Here is a 16,735-nt window from a genome sequence, read left to right as displayed (position 1 = left end):
AGTTGAAGATAGTTTTTTATATTAATTTTAGTGCTTTAAGGCAGTTTAGCATAGTTTATCTCATTTTTCCCATTTAGTGTTATAATTTAATTCTTAGAAACATTTATTTTGTTCTTTTATACAGTATGCATGAGTCTTTATTTTTAAACTATACCCTCTTGGCCAGGTACTCTATATTTCACACCAAACAAATAAATAAATATTGCAAATCAATTTCCTACTCAGCATCATGCTAATTATTATGAATTATAGTACAGGAAAACAAAAATTTCTTACTTGCAATGAGCTTACTTTCTAGTTGGCAGATTAAGATATAAAGGGAAAGTACAAAAACAACAAATGCTAATGAAATATTTACTTTTTATAATGGCTAATACAAATATAGTCTTATCTACATTTAAGCAAATATATTAAAATTCACAACATACCTTTTGTATGTTGTCCTCACCTTGGCCTCTTTGTGCTTTTCCTATCTTTATGATACTTTTATCATTATTTTCTCAGTTTCTGCTTGAAAATTTTATTTACTTTTTCAATATTCTTAAAAATTCTCTTTGGAACAATGTTGGATAGCTAAATGCCATGCACATTAATCTTTGAAATATTACCAGTAATAATTTGTCTTACAAAGCAAAGGTGACCTGCTCAGAATTTGGAGACAGAAATAGTACAGACTACTATAATAATAGACTGAAAATTGTTGTTTTCTGAATTTCTTATTTTATTAAAGAACTTGCTTTGATATTTATAATCATTCACAAAAGGATTAACATGCTAAGTAGGAGACATCCAAATGCTAACACAAAGTTAGCATCTCTACTAAAAGGAAATTTTAACAGTAAGCTTTTGTATATTAGGGAAGCATAGTTCTATCCTTTGGACTTTGATGGGATTTTTATATCGTAGGCCATCCATTTAAAACTTTAGCATTTGATGTATGTTCTAAGTTACAACCTCAAAAATTTATCATATTTTGGAAAATTTATATCCCCCCTTAATTTTTAATGCCTGCATTGAATAATATTTGTCACAGACCACAGTACCTATCCCTGTGGGACTGTTATACTATCTTAATTCAGAAGCAATGCTATTGATTAAGTAATACTTAATGGCTTCCAAACTTCGAGGCATTTTTCAGCCACTATTTCTTCATAACCTCACTATGAGCTTCCTGTGTGGTATCATTCATCTGAGGTCTTACTAAAATGTAAATAAATTACATCCAGCACACTTCCTCTATTTGCCCAGCTTGTTGCTATATCGAAACAACTGTCTTAATGAAACACATATTGATGTATTGTGTATTTCTGTGCTAAACCAGAGTGAGGAGGAAGTTATATGAATACATAACAGAACCCACTTAATAACAGTTTTTGTTAAAGCATTTTATGAATTGGAGATAATCTGAGCCATGGGAGATGATGTAATTCTACATGACAGAGTTCGCAGAAAGAGGACAGCTCCTCAGATAGCTCCTCTTGAAAGAGATGCATTGGGGCTTTTATGGTGCTTTACCTTTATAAGCATAGTTAACTCTCAGGTTTTTTCCATACTAATAATGTATTTTGAAATAATACAGTAAAAATGAAAATAAAGTAACAAGTGTATTATCAAAAATGATTTGTCTTTGGTATTGTATATTTACCGTTAGCATAAATTCACCATTTTACTTCTTGTTTTTCGTAGGTTAAGGAAGCTATTCCTGGTATCCATATTATGAAACAGAAATGATCTGACACAAAGTATGTAATGTCATACTTTGTTGTGTATAGATAATCTTCATAGGGCATGATTGGATAAAATTTAGCTTATATTCTAATGAATAGCTCAACAACAACAATGAACAATAAGAATGAATAATAATCTATACAGATCTATGAAATAAAATCATATTTGGTTAATTACTAAATTAATTTGCCAAAAATAATTACTATTGTTCGAGTAAGTACCAAATAGTGAAATAAGAGGCAGAGGAGAAAAAAAAAGCTAAACTGGGATTAAAATTGTCATGTCTGAATTAAATGCTGAAGTGTCAGTAGTGGTTGATTGACCCTGTGATCAGACTTCTGGTGTTTGTAGTTTTTTTCTTATACTTTTTTGTATTTTACAGTTCTTTTGCAATGACTATGTGTTAATTTTGTAGTCAAAAAAAGATTAATATAAAATATTTCACGCTTCACTCACTTGCAAATCATTTATTGAGAGTTAACTGTATAAAATTTCTCAGGGAGAGTGGACACCACCAGCTAAATTTAGGGCAAAGTATTCCATTATACTGAAGAAGGAAATGGCAACCCACACCAGTATTCTTGCTTGGAGAATCCCAGGGACAGAGGAGCCTGGTGGGCTGCCATCTATGGGGTTGCACAGGGTCAGATATGACTGAAGTGACTTAGCATTCCATTATACAAATAATCCATCGTCTCTAAACTTATTTAAGATTTTTTAAAAATTTCTTTTCTCATTGCTTCAAAATTCCACAATGGAGACAATTTAATCACTGAGATCACAGTAACATGAATAATATTATGCTCTCTACTCACTTCTCAACTCTATTTCATAAGAAAAGCCTTTAGTATATTGAGAATATGATCTGATATAAGGTATGTTTTCCTACAAAGACAGACAGTAGGAGCATCCTTTTCTCCTGTTTCAAAGTTAGTCTCCTTGAGGAAAGCTGTGCTTATAACTAACATTCTATTTTTAAAAAACTGCTTAGTCCAAGTCATAAAGACTCAAACTCAAGTGGTAAGCAGACTTACCCAAGCATTCATGTAACATGTAACAGCTAGAAAACTGACTAAGTATCAATGCAATCAATTATATTTTGTTAGAAATACTACAGAGGGCTTCTGTTACATGCTAAAAACACGTTATAGAGGGCTTCTGTTACTTGTGCCGAGGTTAGAGCAACTTAGGAAGGTTCCACCTTTGTGTAATTATTAAAGGAAACCCTCTTCCAGATGATGTAGCTTGGCCAGGGAATGTGGCTTATAAAATAGAGCACACTTTACTAGATGCCCTTTTATAGGGTACAACCTGCACAGTCAGTCATAGCTGCCCTCTTTCATATGCTTTATTGGTGAGTTGAAAATAGCTACTATTGCTCCATAGGTTCCAAATTATTCTATTCTTGCATAGACAGCCAAGAATCACCTTCAGATGAATTTGTAAAAGATGCTTATCTAAGTTTTAATTTAGTCTTGAACCCTCATGATACAAATATGTAACTTTTCTTCAGATGTCTAATTTGAATAGCATTGAGGGTAGAAGAAAATGAAATTAAGTAACCATAAAGGTATAAATAAGTCTATCAAGTCCACTTCCTAGAAGAACTAGGTTGATTCTTATATGTTTTGAAAAACTATATTGCTGATATTAAGACTAAAAATAAATATCTTCCTATGATACCCATCAGTGTATAAAGGGATCACCGTGTTTTACCATGAACAGCACGACCAATATTCATTTCCACGAGAAACAAATATTTTATAGGTGCACTTCAGTTGTTGCCCTCCTTATAGATTGATACATTTCAGTAATGTGCAATTTGGTATTTTCAATCCCATAAAATACAGACCAGGTAGAATATACTTCATTCTGATATAACTCAAATTAGGATTTTAGAATTTATCTAGATACTGAACTCCAGTGAAAGAACTGTATAACTTTTAATTTCCTATATATACTATTTCTCTAAGTTAGGCCTTCAATTGGTATTGGATGACTGTGAATTCTAGATGGTATTACTAGGAAACACTTAGAATACAGCTATTCTTTGTTAATTAAAGGCAGAAATAGTAATCAGGTTAGGAGATGTATTAAAATTCTTCTATAGAAATTGAAAAGCCTAATAAAAACACACAGCTTAAAAGTATCTACCTTCTTTACCTGAGATATTAGCTGGAGAAGTGTTATTAGGTCCAAAAAATCTTTCTAAACATTTATTTTTATTTTGCTCTAATCTACATAATAGAAAGATGGAGGTTCCAAGTTTCTTCTTTGTTGTACCCTGTGTATTGCCTAACTGATACATGATGCAAGTTGATAAAATTTCATCAAATACTCCATCATCAGACTTATTCATGTCCTTAAGCAATTTATATGATGTTTGCATGTTTTGTTTCATGGATTAGATTCTTTGTTTTCCAAATAGAAATAGTAACATTTACTATTACATATTCCTGGGTCAAAAATGAATTATCATGACATTTTAATTAGATGAAGTTTGGTGAACGCTTTGATTTCCTCAACACTTTGTAAATTGTGAAGCATAATGTTGATTCAAAAAAAAAAATCAGTAAGATGTTTGAAGTTAATGCATCATATATTCTGAATTTCTACTGCATAAATTTTTTGCTGATTTTCCCATTCCTTGCAGTCTCTTTGAGGGGAAAAAAAAAACAGCTTTGAAAATTCCTAGAAGCAGATACTACATGTTTATCTCATTTTATGTGATAGGAGTGATTTTGTAAATCTAGTCATAATTTAAATGCTCTGGGAGACTCTCTCAAGGGAATTTTTCGTGGATCATCATGTAAAGCAAAAATCACTTCTAAAGTGCATATTACTCCCATTTCTATATGGGAATTTTCTGTTATAAGAGTTATTTAAGCTCCCGGAGGAATACATCACCTTAGTATGTTCCTGGGTGGATATAAACTAAGTGAGACAGAAAACCATGAGAGAATAATTTGGTGAATACTAACCTGATCCAAGTAAGTATTTGAACCTCTTTAGTGAGATCTCTGAGCTACTATTTTATAAAAGATTAAGTCTAGATAACATGTTCTCCACAATCACTTGGAATGGATTTATTTCAGCTCATTCAAGCTCTAAATTTCCTAGCAGTCCTCTATAAACCATGTAATTCTACCTGTTCTCATTGAGTAATTCCTCTTAGCTCTGTAAAGCAAAGCAAAATTATTTATCTCCGATGGGTGAAGTTTAGCACCCTCATCCTGATCCTCCATCAACCTCCCAATTCCCATAAAGTGAAGTGAAGTGAAGTGCCAGTTGCTCAGTCGTGACCAACTCTTTGTGACTCCATAAGACTATACAGTCCATAGAATTCTCCAGGCCAGAATACTGAAGTAGGTAGCCTTTCCCTTCTCCAGGGGATCTTCCCAACCCAGGGATCGAACCCAGTTCTCCCACATTGCAGGCGGATTCTTTACCAGTTGAGCCACAAGGGAAGCTCATGGCCCAACCCCAGTTAAGGATTTTCAGAATTGACAGACATTGTTGTCTCCCAAAATGTTTGTACTTTCTAACGGTGTAGTCAGACAGGCAGGTGAGGATATTCTGTACACATCTCACCATCACAGAAACTTTCATTCAATAGCAGTTGGACTTCCTCACCCACCCATACACACATCCCTGCAGTTGGGCCTCTGATTCTTGCATTAAAAGGCAAATAATTTTGCTAAAGGAGTATTGTAAATTGTTTAGGATCACTATGTAGAAGGAGACTATAAATTTTATTACCTAAAATGGATGTTTTTGAGAGCAAAAGGAGCTACAGTAAAGATTATTGTGATACAACTGGTGTAAGTGGGGTCTGGTGTTTCAGCTCCACTCCTCACCCCTCCCCAAACTTGACTAGCACAGTAGTTCAGCCAGGGCAGGGCACGCCATGAAAACCACAGCTCCACTGCTGGCTTGGTGGAATAGAACGTGAAAAACCACATGTCCCTGGGTAATGTCAAAATAGTAGCAATCTCAGTGGCAAACCAAAAGGAAGTGTAAACCTCATAGCTAGACTGAGATTGCAGTTCAGGTTGGGGTAGGCAATAGACTGGCATATTAACCAGAAATTTAATACGAAGGATTGGATGAGAAGACTACCATATGGCTCCTTGATAAAACTAACATGTTTCTGGTGGTTTGGAAGCCTTCATGCATATTTCAGGAAAATCAGAGAAGGTCCAAGATATTCACATAGCCTAGACTGTAGAGGAGATAAGAAAGAGCCTAGTAGAATGTAAGAACCAAGGAAGGATTGTAAACTGACTGAACTGTGAATGAGTTCTCCAACCCATGTGCATATTTATCAGCAAAGTATGTTAGTTTATTGGCCTAATTTGAGTACAGCTCTGACCAGCCATTGGACATAAACTGCAAATGATGCTGATACTGGGGCAAGTCTCAGTTAAGAAATGAAAATGGAAATGATAAAAACTGACCCGAGACTTCAGTAGCTACATAGTATGAGGGAGACAGATGCCACAGAACTAGAAAGGTAAGTCACTAAAAAGCAAATAAATAGCAATAGCAGCAACAATACCCTGAGGGAAAAATTAGAAGTCATAGTTCAGTTCAGTCGCTCAGTCATGTCCGACTCTTTGCGAAGTCATAGTTACTACAACATATTATATAAAATGTCAATTTGCAAGAAAAAAAACTTGAGACATGTAAGAAAACAGGATTTTAACCCACACCCAGTTTAAAAAGCAGTCAATAGAAACTATCTCTAGGTTAGGGGAAGAGCAGAAGTTGAATTCAGCAAACAAAAAGACTTGAAAGTAGCTATTACAAATATGCATAAATAAGTGAGGAAATCATGTTAAAACAATTAAATACAGTATTACTACAATTACTAGTCATATAAAGTGTACTAATATAAAGGTACAAATTATTTTTAAAAGAAACAAAAATCTGAAGTTAAAAAGAACATTAATTAATATTTAAAAATATCCTAGAGGGACTCAAAAGCAGATTTGAGATTGCATAAGAAAAAAAAAAATCAGTGAGCTTGAAACTGATCAGTAGAAATTACCTGATTTGAATAACAGAAAAAAATGATGAAGAAAATAAATAGAGATTCAGAGATCTGTGAGAAACCAGCAAGCATATTAACATGTGTGATGGGAGAGAATGAGGGCAGAAGAGAAAGAGAAGAAAAAGAATATTCAAAGTAACAGTGGCCAAAAACTTGCCAAATATTATAAATAATATTAATCTACATGCTTGAGAAGCTCAAGAAATTCCAAACATCATAAACATGAAAAATCTATACATAGTCACTTCACAATCAAACTTAGAAAGCCGAAGAGAAAGAGAGATTCTTGAAAGCAGTGAGAGAAAAAGACTGATTTAATACAGGGAACACCACTATGATTAGCAGTTGATTTCCCATCAAAAACATTTAAAGTCAGAAGGCAGAGAGGTAATATATTCAAAGTGTTAAAGGAAGTAAAGATTTTTTAAATGATGATCAAGAATTTCATATCCAGAAAAACTATTCAAAATGAAGGTAAAATAAAGATATTAAAATATAAATAAATGAAGATAATTCACTGCTAGCAGATGTGCCTTATAAGAAATACTGAAGGAAATTCTTTAGGCTAAAAAGAAATGGCAGCAAACATTATTTAAAATATGCCCAAATAAATAAATAACAGTGATAATGTAATTATTTTAGTTCAGTTCGGTTCAGTTCAGTTCATGGTATGGATTTACAACAGTTTGTTTAACCATTCATCAAGGGTTGTTTCCAGTTTGGGCTATTATTTTACATTTAATAAAGCCACAGTTCAGTTCAGTTCAGTTCAGTTCAATTCAATCGCTCAATCGTGTCCGACTCTTTGCAACCCCATGAATCGCAGCACGCCAGGCCTCCCTATCCATCACCAACTCCCGGAGTTCACTCAGATTCACGTCCATCGAGTCAGTGATGCCATCCAGCCATCTCATCCTCTGTCGTCCCCTTCTCCTCCTGCCCCCAATCCCTCCCAGCACCAAAGTCTTTTCCAATGAGTCAACTCTTCGCATGAAGTGGCCAAAGTACTGGAGTTTCAGCTTAGCATCATTCCTTCCAAAGAAATCCCAGGACTGATCTCCTTCAGAATGGACTGGTTGGGTCTCCTTGCAGTCCAAGGGACTCTCAAGAGTCTTCTCCAACACCACAGTTCAAAAGCATCAATTCTTTGGCGCTCTGCCTTCTTCACAACCCAACTCTCACATCCATACATGACTACTGGAAAAACCATAGCCTTGACTAGACGGACCTTAGTCAGCAAAGTAATGTCTCTGCTTTTGAATATGCTATAATTATTTAGGTAAACATAAATATGGTTGGAGTAGGCAATGGCACCCCACTCCAGTACTCTTGCCTGGAAAATCCCCTGCATGGAGGAGCCTGGTGGGCTGCAGTCCATGGGGTTACTAAGAGTCGGACACAACTGAGCAACTTCACTTTCACTTTTCACTTTCATGCATTGGAGAAGAAAATGGCAACCCACTCCAGTGTTATTGCCTGGAGAAGCCCAGGGACGGGGGAGCCTGGTGGGCTGTCGTCTATGGGGTTGCACAGAGTCGGACACGACTGAAGTGACTTAGCATAGCATAGCATAAATATGGTATAAGTATATAAAAAACTCAAAGGAGAAGGATCAGAACATAAATCAATTGATATATAACAAGAAAATAATAGAGAAAATCAATGAAACCAAAAGTTGATTATTAGAAAAGAGTAATAAAATTGACAGATTTTTAGCTTGACTGACCAAGATAAAAGGACAGGATGTAACATAACTAGAATCAGAAATGAAAGAGGAGACATTATCAACCCCATAGAAATTTAAAAGATTAAAAGGTAATACTATGAAAAAACATATTCCAAGAAATAAGGCAACTTAGAAAAAATAGTATCACTGCTAGAAATACATAAATTACCAAAACTGATTCAAAAAGAAATAGAAAATCTAAATGAACCTATCACAATAAAAAAGATGGAATTATTAATTAAGTAATCCTACTAAGAAAAGTCTGGATGCAAATGACTTCACTGTATCCTATCCAATATTTAAAGTAGAAATAACACCAATTTTTCACAAATTTTTCCAAAAATGGAGAGAACAGGAACACTTTTCAATTCATTCCATTACAATAGTATTACCCTGAGACCAAATCCAGACAAAGATATCATAAGAAAGTAAAGTAGTATTCCTCATAATTATAGAAACTAAAATCCTCTGCAAAGTATTCACAAAGCAAATACAGCAATTTGTAGTATTATTATATACCCTGACCATTTATCCTAGGAGTGCAATTGGTTTAATATCCAGTAATCAATTCATGTAATATAAAGGTCCATATAGTCAAAGCTTTGGTTTTTCCAGTAGTCATGCATGGATGTGAGAGTTGGACCATAAATAAATCTGAGCACTAAAGAACTGATGCTTTTGAACTGTGGTGTTGGAGAAGACTCTTGAGAGTCCCTTGGACAACAAGGAGATCAAACCAGTCAATCCTAAAAGGAAATGAGTCCTGAATTGGAAGGACAGATGCTGAAGCTGAAGTTCCAATACTTTGGCCACGTGATGCGAAGAACTGACTCCTTAGAAAAGACCCTGATGCTGGGAAAGATTGAAGGAAAGAGGAGAAGGGGACAACAGAGGGTGAGATGGTTGGATGGTATCACCGACTTGATGGACATGAGTTTGAGCAAGTTCCAGGAGTTGGTGACAGACAGGGAAGCCTGGTGTGTTTCAGTCCATGGGGCCTCAAAAGAGTCAGATAGGACTAAGTGACTGAACTGAACTAAACTGAACATATTAGTAAGGGAGAGAACCACGTAGCTATTGCACTAGATACACAAAAACATGTGGGAAAATCCAATATCTATTTATGACAGAAATTTCAACAGTCTAAGAATAGAATACATGTACCTAACTAAGAAGCATCCAAGAAAAAAAAAAACCCTACAATTAATATCCTTAATGATGAAAAACTGAGTGGTTTAAGATAAGGGAAATAGGCAAGGCTGTCAGATCTCACGTTTTCTGTTAAAGACTGTACTAGCATATCTGTCCAAAAATGTAAGAAAAATAATGAGAAAGAGGAAATAAAGCAAAGAAAGAAAAAAAAGGAACAGAAAAGAAAGAAATCAAAAGTATCCAGATGGGAAAGTAAAAAGTAAAACTTTCATTTGCAGAAAATGTTATAAGTATGAAGAGAACATTAAGGAATGCATGCACACACACACACACACAAACTAAAAAGTGAGCATAACACGTTCACCGAGTACAAGAGCATTATACACAAGTCAATTGTTATTTCTGTCTAAAAGCATATTTCAGAATTATTAAGGGTTCAGTTCCAGACCACTTCAATTAAGCAAGTCACACAAATCTTTTGATTCCAATAATTCATATAAAATTATGTTTATACTATACTGTAGTTCTATTAAGTGTGCAATAGCATTATGTATGTACACACTTTCATTTAAAATACTTTGCTGCTAAAAATGCAAAGACTTCACCTAGTTGGAGTCTTTTGCATGAGAAATCACTAATAACAAATTGCCATAAGAAATAAAATAATGAAACACTGACATATTGAAAGAATTACCAAAGTATGACACAGAGACATGGAATCAGCAAATGCTTTTGGAAAAAATGGTACCTGTAGACTTGCTTGATGCAGTTACCACAATCTTTCAATTTGTAAAAAATGCAATATCTACAAAGTACAGTAAAGCAAAGCACAATAAAGTGAGGTATGCCTGTACTAGCAACAACCAATGAAATTAAGAAAGCAATTCTATTCACAAGAATAGAAAAAGAATCAAAAAAAAAAAAAGCATTTTTATAAAAACTGAGAACCTGATCCTAAAGTTCATGCGAAAATGCAAAGGACTCAGAACAATAAAAATAATTTTGAAAAGGAGAACAAAGTTAGATAACTTAAACTTCCAGGTTTTAAAAACTGTTTCGTAAATCTATAATGAGGAAGAACATACAGTACTGATACAGATGTCAGTAAATGTAATTGTAACTAATTTTATTATGTGAAATATAAATGAATATCCATGGTGCTAAGACTATACAAAAATTTTTTAAAAAATTAGATTTCTACCTCACACCATACACAAAGATTAACTCAAAATAGATCATGTAGAAAATGTAACAGCTAAGACTATAAGACTTCTATAAGGAAATGAGAAAATCTTCATGACCTTATGGTAGACAGAGTTTTATATCTGACCCTAAAAGCATGATACAAAAAAGAAAAAAGTTTGGTAATTTGGGTCTCATCAAAATTAAAAACTCTTGCACTTCAAAGGATTCCACTAAAATTAAAATACTGGGAGAAAATTTATGCTCTACAAATATATACCTAATAAAATATATTTAAATTTCATAATTCATAAAGGATTCTTCAATTGTAAAAACACAAACAACCCAATGAAAAAATTGGACAAAATATTTGAATAGATATTTCACCAAAAAAGATATAAAAATGTCTAATAAACACATTAAAAGATGTTCAATGTCATTAATCTTTAAGGAAATGTAAATTAAAACTAAAGTGAGATACTACTTTACAGCAACAGTTGTGGCGATGATAAAAAGACAGGCAGGGTAACAAATGGTGGTGAAGACAGAAAGGAACTGGAACCTTCAGGTTGCTGGTCAGAATTTAAAGTGGTACAACCGCTTTAGAAAATAACTTGATATCTTAAAAGTAAAACTTATTTTTCTGACCGAGCAATTCCACTTCTAGGAATCTCCCTAAGAGAAATGAAAACATGTCCACAGAGAGGCATATATATGTGAATGCACATAGCAGCATTATTCATAATAGTAAAAAATTGGAAGCAATCCACGTGTCCATCAACTGATGAATGGATTAACAAAATGTCATATATTCATACAGTGGCATACTATTCATACATAAAACGGAATAGATTATTGCTGCATGCTTTGTGCCTGTGTGTTCAATCACTCAGTTGTATCTGACTCTTTGCAAGCCCATGGACTGCACCCTGCCAGGCTCCTCTATCTATGGAATCTTCTAGGCAAGAATACTGGAGTCAGTTGCCATTTCCTGTTTCAGGGGATCTTCTTGACCCAGGGATCAAACCCCCGTGTCTCCTGCATTGGCAGGCAGATTCTTCACCACTGTGCCACCTGGGAAGTCCCACTATATACCACAGCATGTATCAATCTGAGAAACATTACGATAAGAGAAAAAAAAAAAGCCAAATGCAAGAAACCACATATTGTGTGATTGCATTTATAAGAAATGGTCACAAAATCTAAATGTTTGGAGACAGAAAGGACTGGGAATAATAGTGGGGATTGACTGCCTAAGGACATGAAGGGTCTTTTTTGGAGTGACAAAAATGTTCTAACACTGAATTGTGATGATGATAACTGAACTCTAAATTTACTTAAAATCATTAAATTTTACACTTACAAGGATGAATTTTATTGCATAATTATACCTCAATAAACTTAAAGAAATTATGCTTATTAAAACTAAGGAAAGAGATACTGGCAGATACTCCCTTACCCAAATGACCAAGATTAGCATCCCTAGTGATAAGTCATATGGATATCAGTGACCCCATGACATGATGTTATCAGAAGAGCACTTCATTCTTTTGCATTCTTCTCTAAAGCTGTAATCCCAATCTAATTATAAGGAGTGCAGTGAAGTGAAAGTCTCTCAATCATGTCTGACTCTTTGCGACCCCACGGACTGTATAGTCCATGGAATTCTCCAGGCCAGAATACTGGAGTGGGTAGCCTTTCCCTTCTCCAAGGGACCTTCCCAACCCAGGGATCGAACCCAGGGTCTCTCCCACACTGCGGGCAAATTCTTTACCAGCTGAGCCACAAGGGAAGCCCAATTATGAGGAAATATCAGACAAATCCAAACTGAGGACCATTTCACAAAATATCTGACCACTACTCTTCAAAACTATCAAGGTCCTGAAGAACAAGAAAAAACTGAGAAATTGTTACAGATCAGAAGAGATTTTAGAGAAGAGCATTTTGGCAACCCACTCCAATATTCTTGCTTGGAGAATCTGAATGATGGGCTACAGTCCATAGGGTCGCAAAGAGTCAGACATGACTGAAGTGATTTAGCATGCAGAGGAGATTTAGGATAAATGATGGCTAAATGTAGTGTGAAAGCCTGGATTAGATCCTTGAAAGAGACAAAATTGATTAGTGGAAGAGCTGGTGACATCTGAATAAAGTCTGTAGTTTAGGTAATAGTACTGTATCAATGTTAATTTCTTACCTTAGTTATGTACAATGTTAAAGTTAAGAGAACATAGTGAAGGAAATATGAGAATTCTTTGAGCTACCTTTGCAACTTTTCCATATATGTGAAATTATTTCAAAATTAAAAATTAAAATGTTTAAAAGAAATGGGAAATTTATAGGTTAAATAGGAATTGTGATTCAAATATAATGTGCAGATATTGTTCAGATCTTAATTCAAACTAGTCAGCTGTTAAAAAAAATAAAGTCAATCATTTGACAGAATATTTAATAACATTAAATAATTACTATTATTTTTGATGTGGTATAATGGTATTATGATTTTTAAGTCATTATTTTTTAATAATACATACTAACATATTAATGGATGGAGTAATATGACATCTGGGATTGTCTTTAAAATGATCTGGTGGAAGAAAAAGTTTGTTAGAGCATAGATGAAGTAAACCCTGACCTTGGGTGATAAATACATAGGAGTTCTTTTATTTTGGGGAGAGGGGAGTTCTATTTTACTATACTCTCTACTCTTGTATATGTTTGAATTTTTTCACAATAAATTTTTAAGTGAAAAGGAAACAAAGACTAAGAGAAATAATCAAATATTGTCATTTGGTCTCTATGCTGACCACAGGCGAGTGTGTGCATCCAACTCTGTGCGACCCCATAGACAGCAGCCCACCAGGCTCCCCCGTCCCTGGGATTCTCCAGGCAAGAACACTGGAGTGGGTTGCCATTTCCTTCTCCAATGTATGCAAGTGAAAAGTGAAAGTGAAGTCTCTCAGTTGTGTCCAACTCTTAGCGACCCCATGGACTGCAGCCTACCAGGCTCCTCCCTCCATTGGACTTTCCACGCAAGAGTACTGGAGTGGGGTGCCATTGCCTTCTCTGAAAACTATCTGAGCAGTATATAATTGGTGCTGAAGAATTGGGAGAGCACTAAGACAACTGCCTGGATGAGCTCAGACTTCCTAAACTGGAGTGCTTTGTTGCTCTTTCCTTGAAGTTCTATGACCTGGTGATATCTAAAACCCCTACCTATGTGAAGATTTTTAAAAGTAGAGTGTAGTCAGAAGCAGCCCTTTTTTCCTCGTCAATACTAAGATCTATAGTTCTTCACCCCTCTTGAGTTTTTTATTGTCTGGGGATTTGTTTTTTGGCCTTGTGACTTAGGATGGGTTACTGTAATATAATGCATTTGCTACTTCTCTGGAAAGACATTCAGAATCTTTAACTAGTGCAGAATGTACAACTCTCTTTGCTAAAGGGTCTCTGCCAAGAGGAGCATTCTTACGGGCTTTGTAATTTGCATTGATTACTGAGTTGTTTACCAGTGCATCACTGGGTGTTGACTGTATCCTATAAAGCCTGGCAAAGTTCTATCTTGATTAAAGAAATCTGACGTTGGTGGTCAATTTTAATAATAACTGAGGTTGTTCTGGATAACTTGAAAAAAATTTAACAGATTTTGGAACTTGAAATGTCAAGAGCAAGTTATTCTTATTGATGACACATACTCCGGAAATCTAGTATTTTAAAGGTGGATTCAGTGTACAGTACTGAACTTGACAAAAATAGAAGTTGAAAAGTAGACAGTAGTGCCAAAAATAAGATCCTAGTCTTAACTTCTCTGCTCCTAAATCTAATCTGGCATGCCTTCAGAATATTCCACTTTCTTGATGACCAGTCTTCCAAACAGTTTCTAACCAATACTTAACTCCACTGCATAGTAGCAGAGTTAATGATTTCTCATGAGGCTGATATGAATAGGAACCATATTCATATCAAAGACAACTGGTCCCACTTCCAGGTCCATCTTTGGGCCAAGATACGTAGTCGCCAACAGTGAGTTGGCGACTGTATTTTTTGAGTCCTGGCGCAAAGTAAGATCCATCTGTTTTGCCCAGCCGTTTGCTTGAGTGCCACAAAATGGTCCTGTTATTAGTCTTATTTGCGGTCCTATTTAAGGTTAGGGGATAACTAACATAAATAAACTTCAGTCCTCCTTATGATGAATGTAGCATGGGAATTAAAAGTGGTGGTGGTGGTAGTGGTAAGTGATGTTGCGTCTCTATTTTCTCAATTGCTCTGTTTTCTTTGGATTGGAAAACAGACATTTAAGAATGAGTTTGTCATCTGGAAGGATAGTTGTGACCAAGTTTCCCTCAACAGGATACAAGATGTTATTTTTGAGCTTCATTACCCACACCAAGTGGGAAAAAAGAGAAAGGGAAAAAAATAAATAAGGAGGAAAGTGAAAGTAAGGAATAAACAGGCAGAGACAGAGAAGGGAAAATAAAGGTCAAAGGGGAGAAAGGAATGACATGCGAAGAGGAGACTATAACTTAGACTTTCTATTCATAGAAACTGCTTTATTGTTTTGAACTGAGTTCAATTCACTCAACATCTGGTGAATTAAGGAAAAGGAAATCTGACACTAAATTGAACTGCAAGTTGTCAGTTAAACAGTTTATATATAAATATGCAGTCTTGTTTCTATCACCTTTTCTTACCTAAACTAGACAGTGAATCAGTTTCACTAACCATATGTGATTGGTGAGTGGAACAGTATCAATTGGTGATTCAGATTTATATAAAGATGGGCAGCTCTTATATTTCTGCATCATTTATTAGGGATTATTGTTATTCGACATTATTTCTGAGCATGAGTTATTTTTGTCAGCTTCTTTTATGAATGTTTTGTTGCCTTATAAGGAAATATGTGCACTCCCCTCCTCATAGTCAGTTGTCCCTGGTGACGCCTCCATAATTTCTGTCTTTACACTAGTGCATTTTTAGTCTAATTCAGGCATGTGAGAAGCAGGGGAAAAGTTTAGTTAGTCAGTGATTTGTGTGTGTGTGTGTGTGTGTGTGTGTGTGTGTGTGTGTGTGTGTGTGTGTGGATCCATTCATGGATAGATCTAGTGAATTTGAACCAATTTGAACTTACAACCTATGTGCATCAAATAGACACAATACACAAAATATTCTTTTATATAATCCAAGGGAAAAAGAAAGTAGAATTCACAAGCAAGAAATAGACACAATTTCAAAAATAGATGCAGTTTCAAGGCTGATTTATGATTATGCTCTTATATGTGGAGATGTTAAAATATTACCTTGCATTAATATGAAGACGGACATAAACATACCACATTTAGTGCTACAAATATATAAAAAATGGACTGCCATGATGTAAAGTAAAAGATAATTGTGTTATCTCCTTTTTATACTAAAAATCTATATTTTTCTAAACCTGTTGTATCAGTTTTTTGAAGCTAAAAATAAGGATGACTTAATCCTGTCTGTTTTTTTTAACTATTATTTATAGGTGATATTGTATGAAAAAATAAAGGACTACAAAAATTAATATGACATTTTAAGCCCAGATAGTTATTAAATACTTTTACCTTAATGCCTGAACTCTTAATTCAAAAATTAAAAATAGATGTTTTAAAAGATGCATTTATGGTTATTTAAACCAAGAAGGGTAGTTTAAACCCTAATGGTCTTCCCATGTTGCTTCAAACAGCAGTGCTTTATACAATAAGCTATATAGTATGATGTAATCTGGAGTGCACTAAACCCTTAATACCTTGCAATAGGCATTTGCGTTACTAAATATGTTTCTTTGCTTCTGCTTCACCGTTTGCCCCTCAGTCATTTGAAAGCAGTGGGTCTAATGTTATTTTCCAATTTTATTTGAAGTTGTAATT

At 34.7% G+C, this 16,735-nt stretch overlaps 1 protein-coding gene across 50 annotated transcripts in view; it reads left to right on the top strand.

Moving 5' to 3' along the window:
• Positions 1-16,735, top strand: part of ZBTB20 (zinc finger and BTB domain containing 20) — an 863,472-nt gene that overhangs the window by 324,533 nt on the left and 522,204 nt on the right. The window lies entirely within an intron of this gene.

This window comes from Ovis aries, chromosome 1 (assembly GCF_016772045.2).
Source record: "Ovis aries strain OAR_USU_Benz2616 breed Rambouillet chromosome 1, ARS-UI_Ramb_v3.0, whole genome shotgun sequence".
In the NCBI taxonomy this organism is placed as follows: Eukaryota; Metazoa; Chordata; class Mammalia; order Artiodactyla; family Bovidae; genus Ovis; species Ovis aries.
The sequence above is the reverse complement of the archived record's forward strand: the minus strand, read 5'-3'. Positions and strand labels throughout refer to the sequence as shown.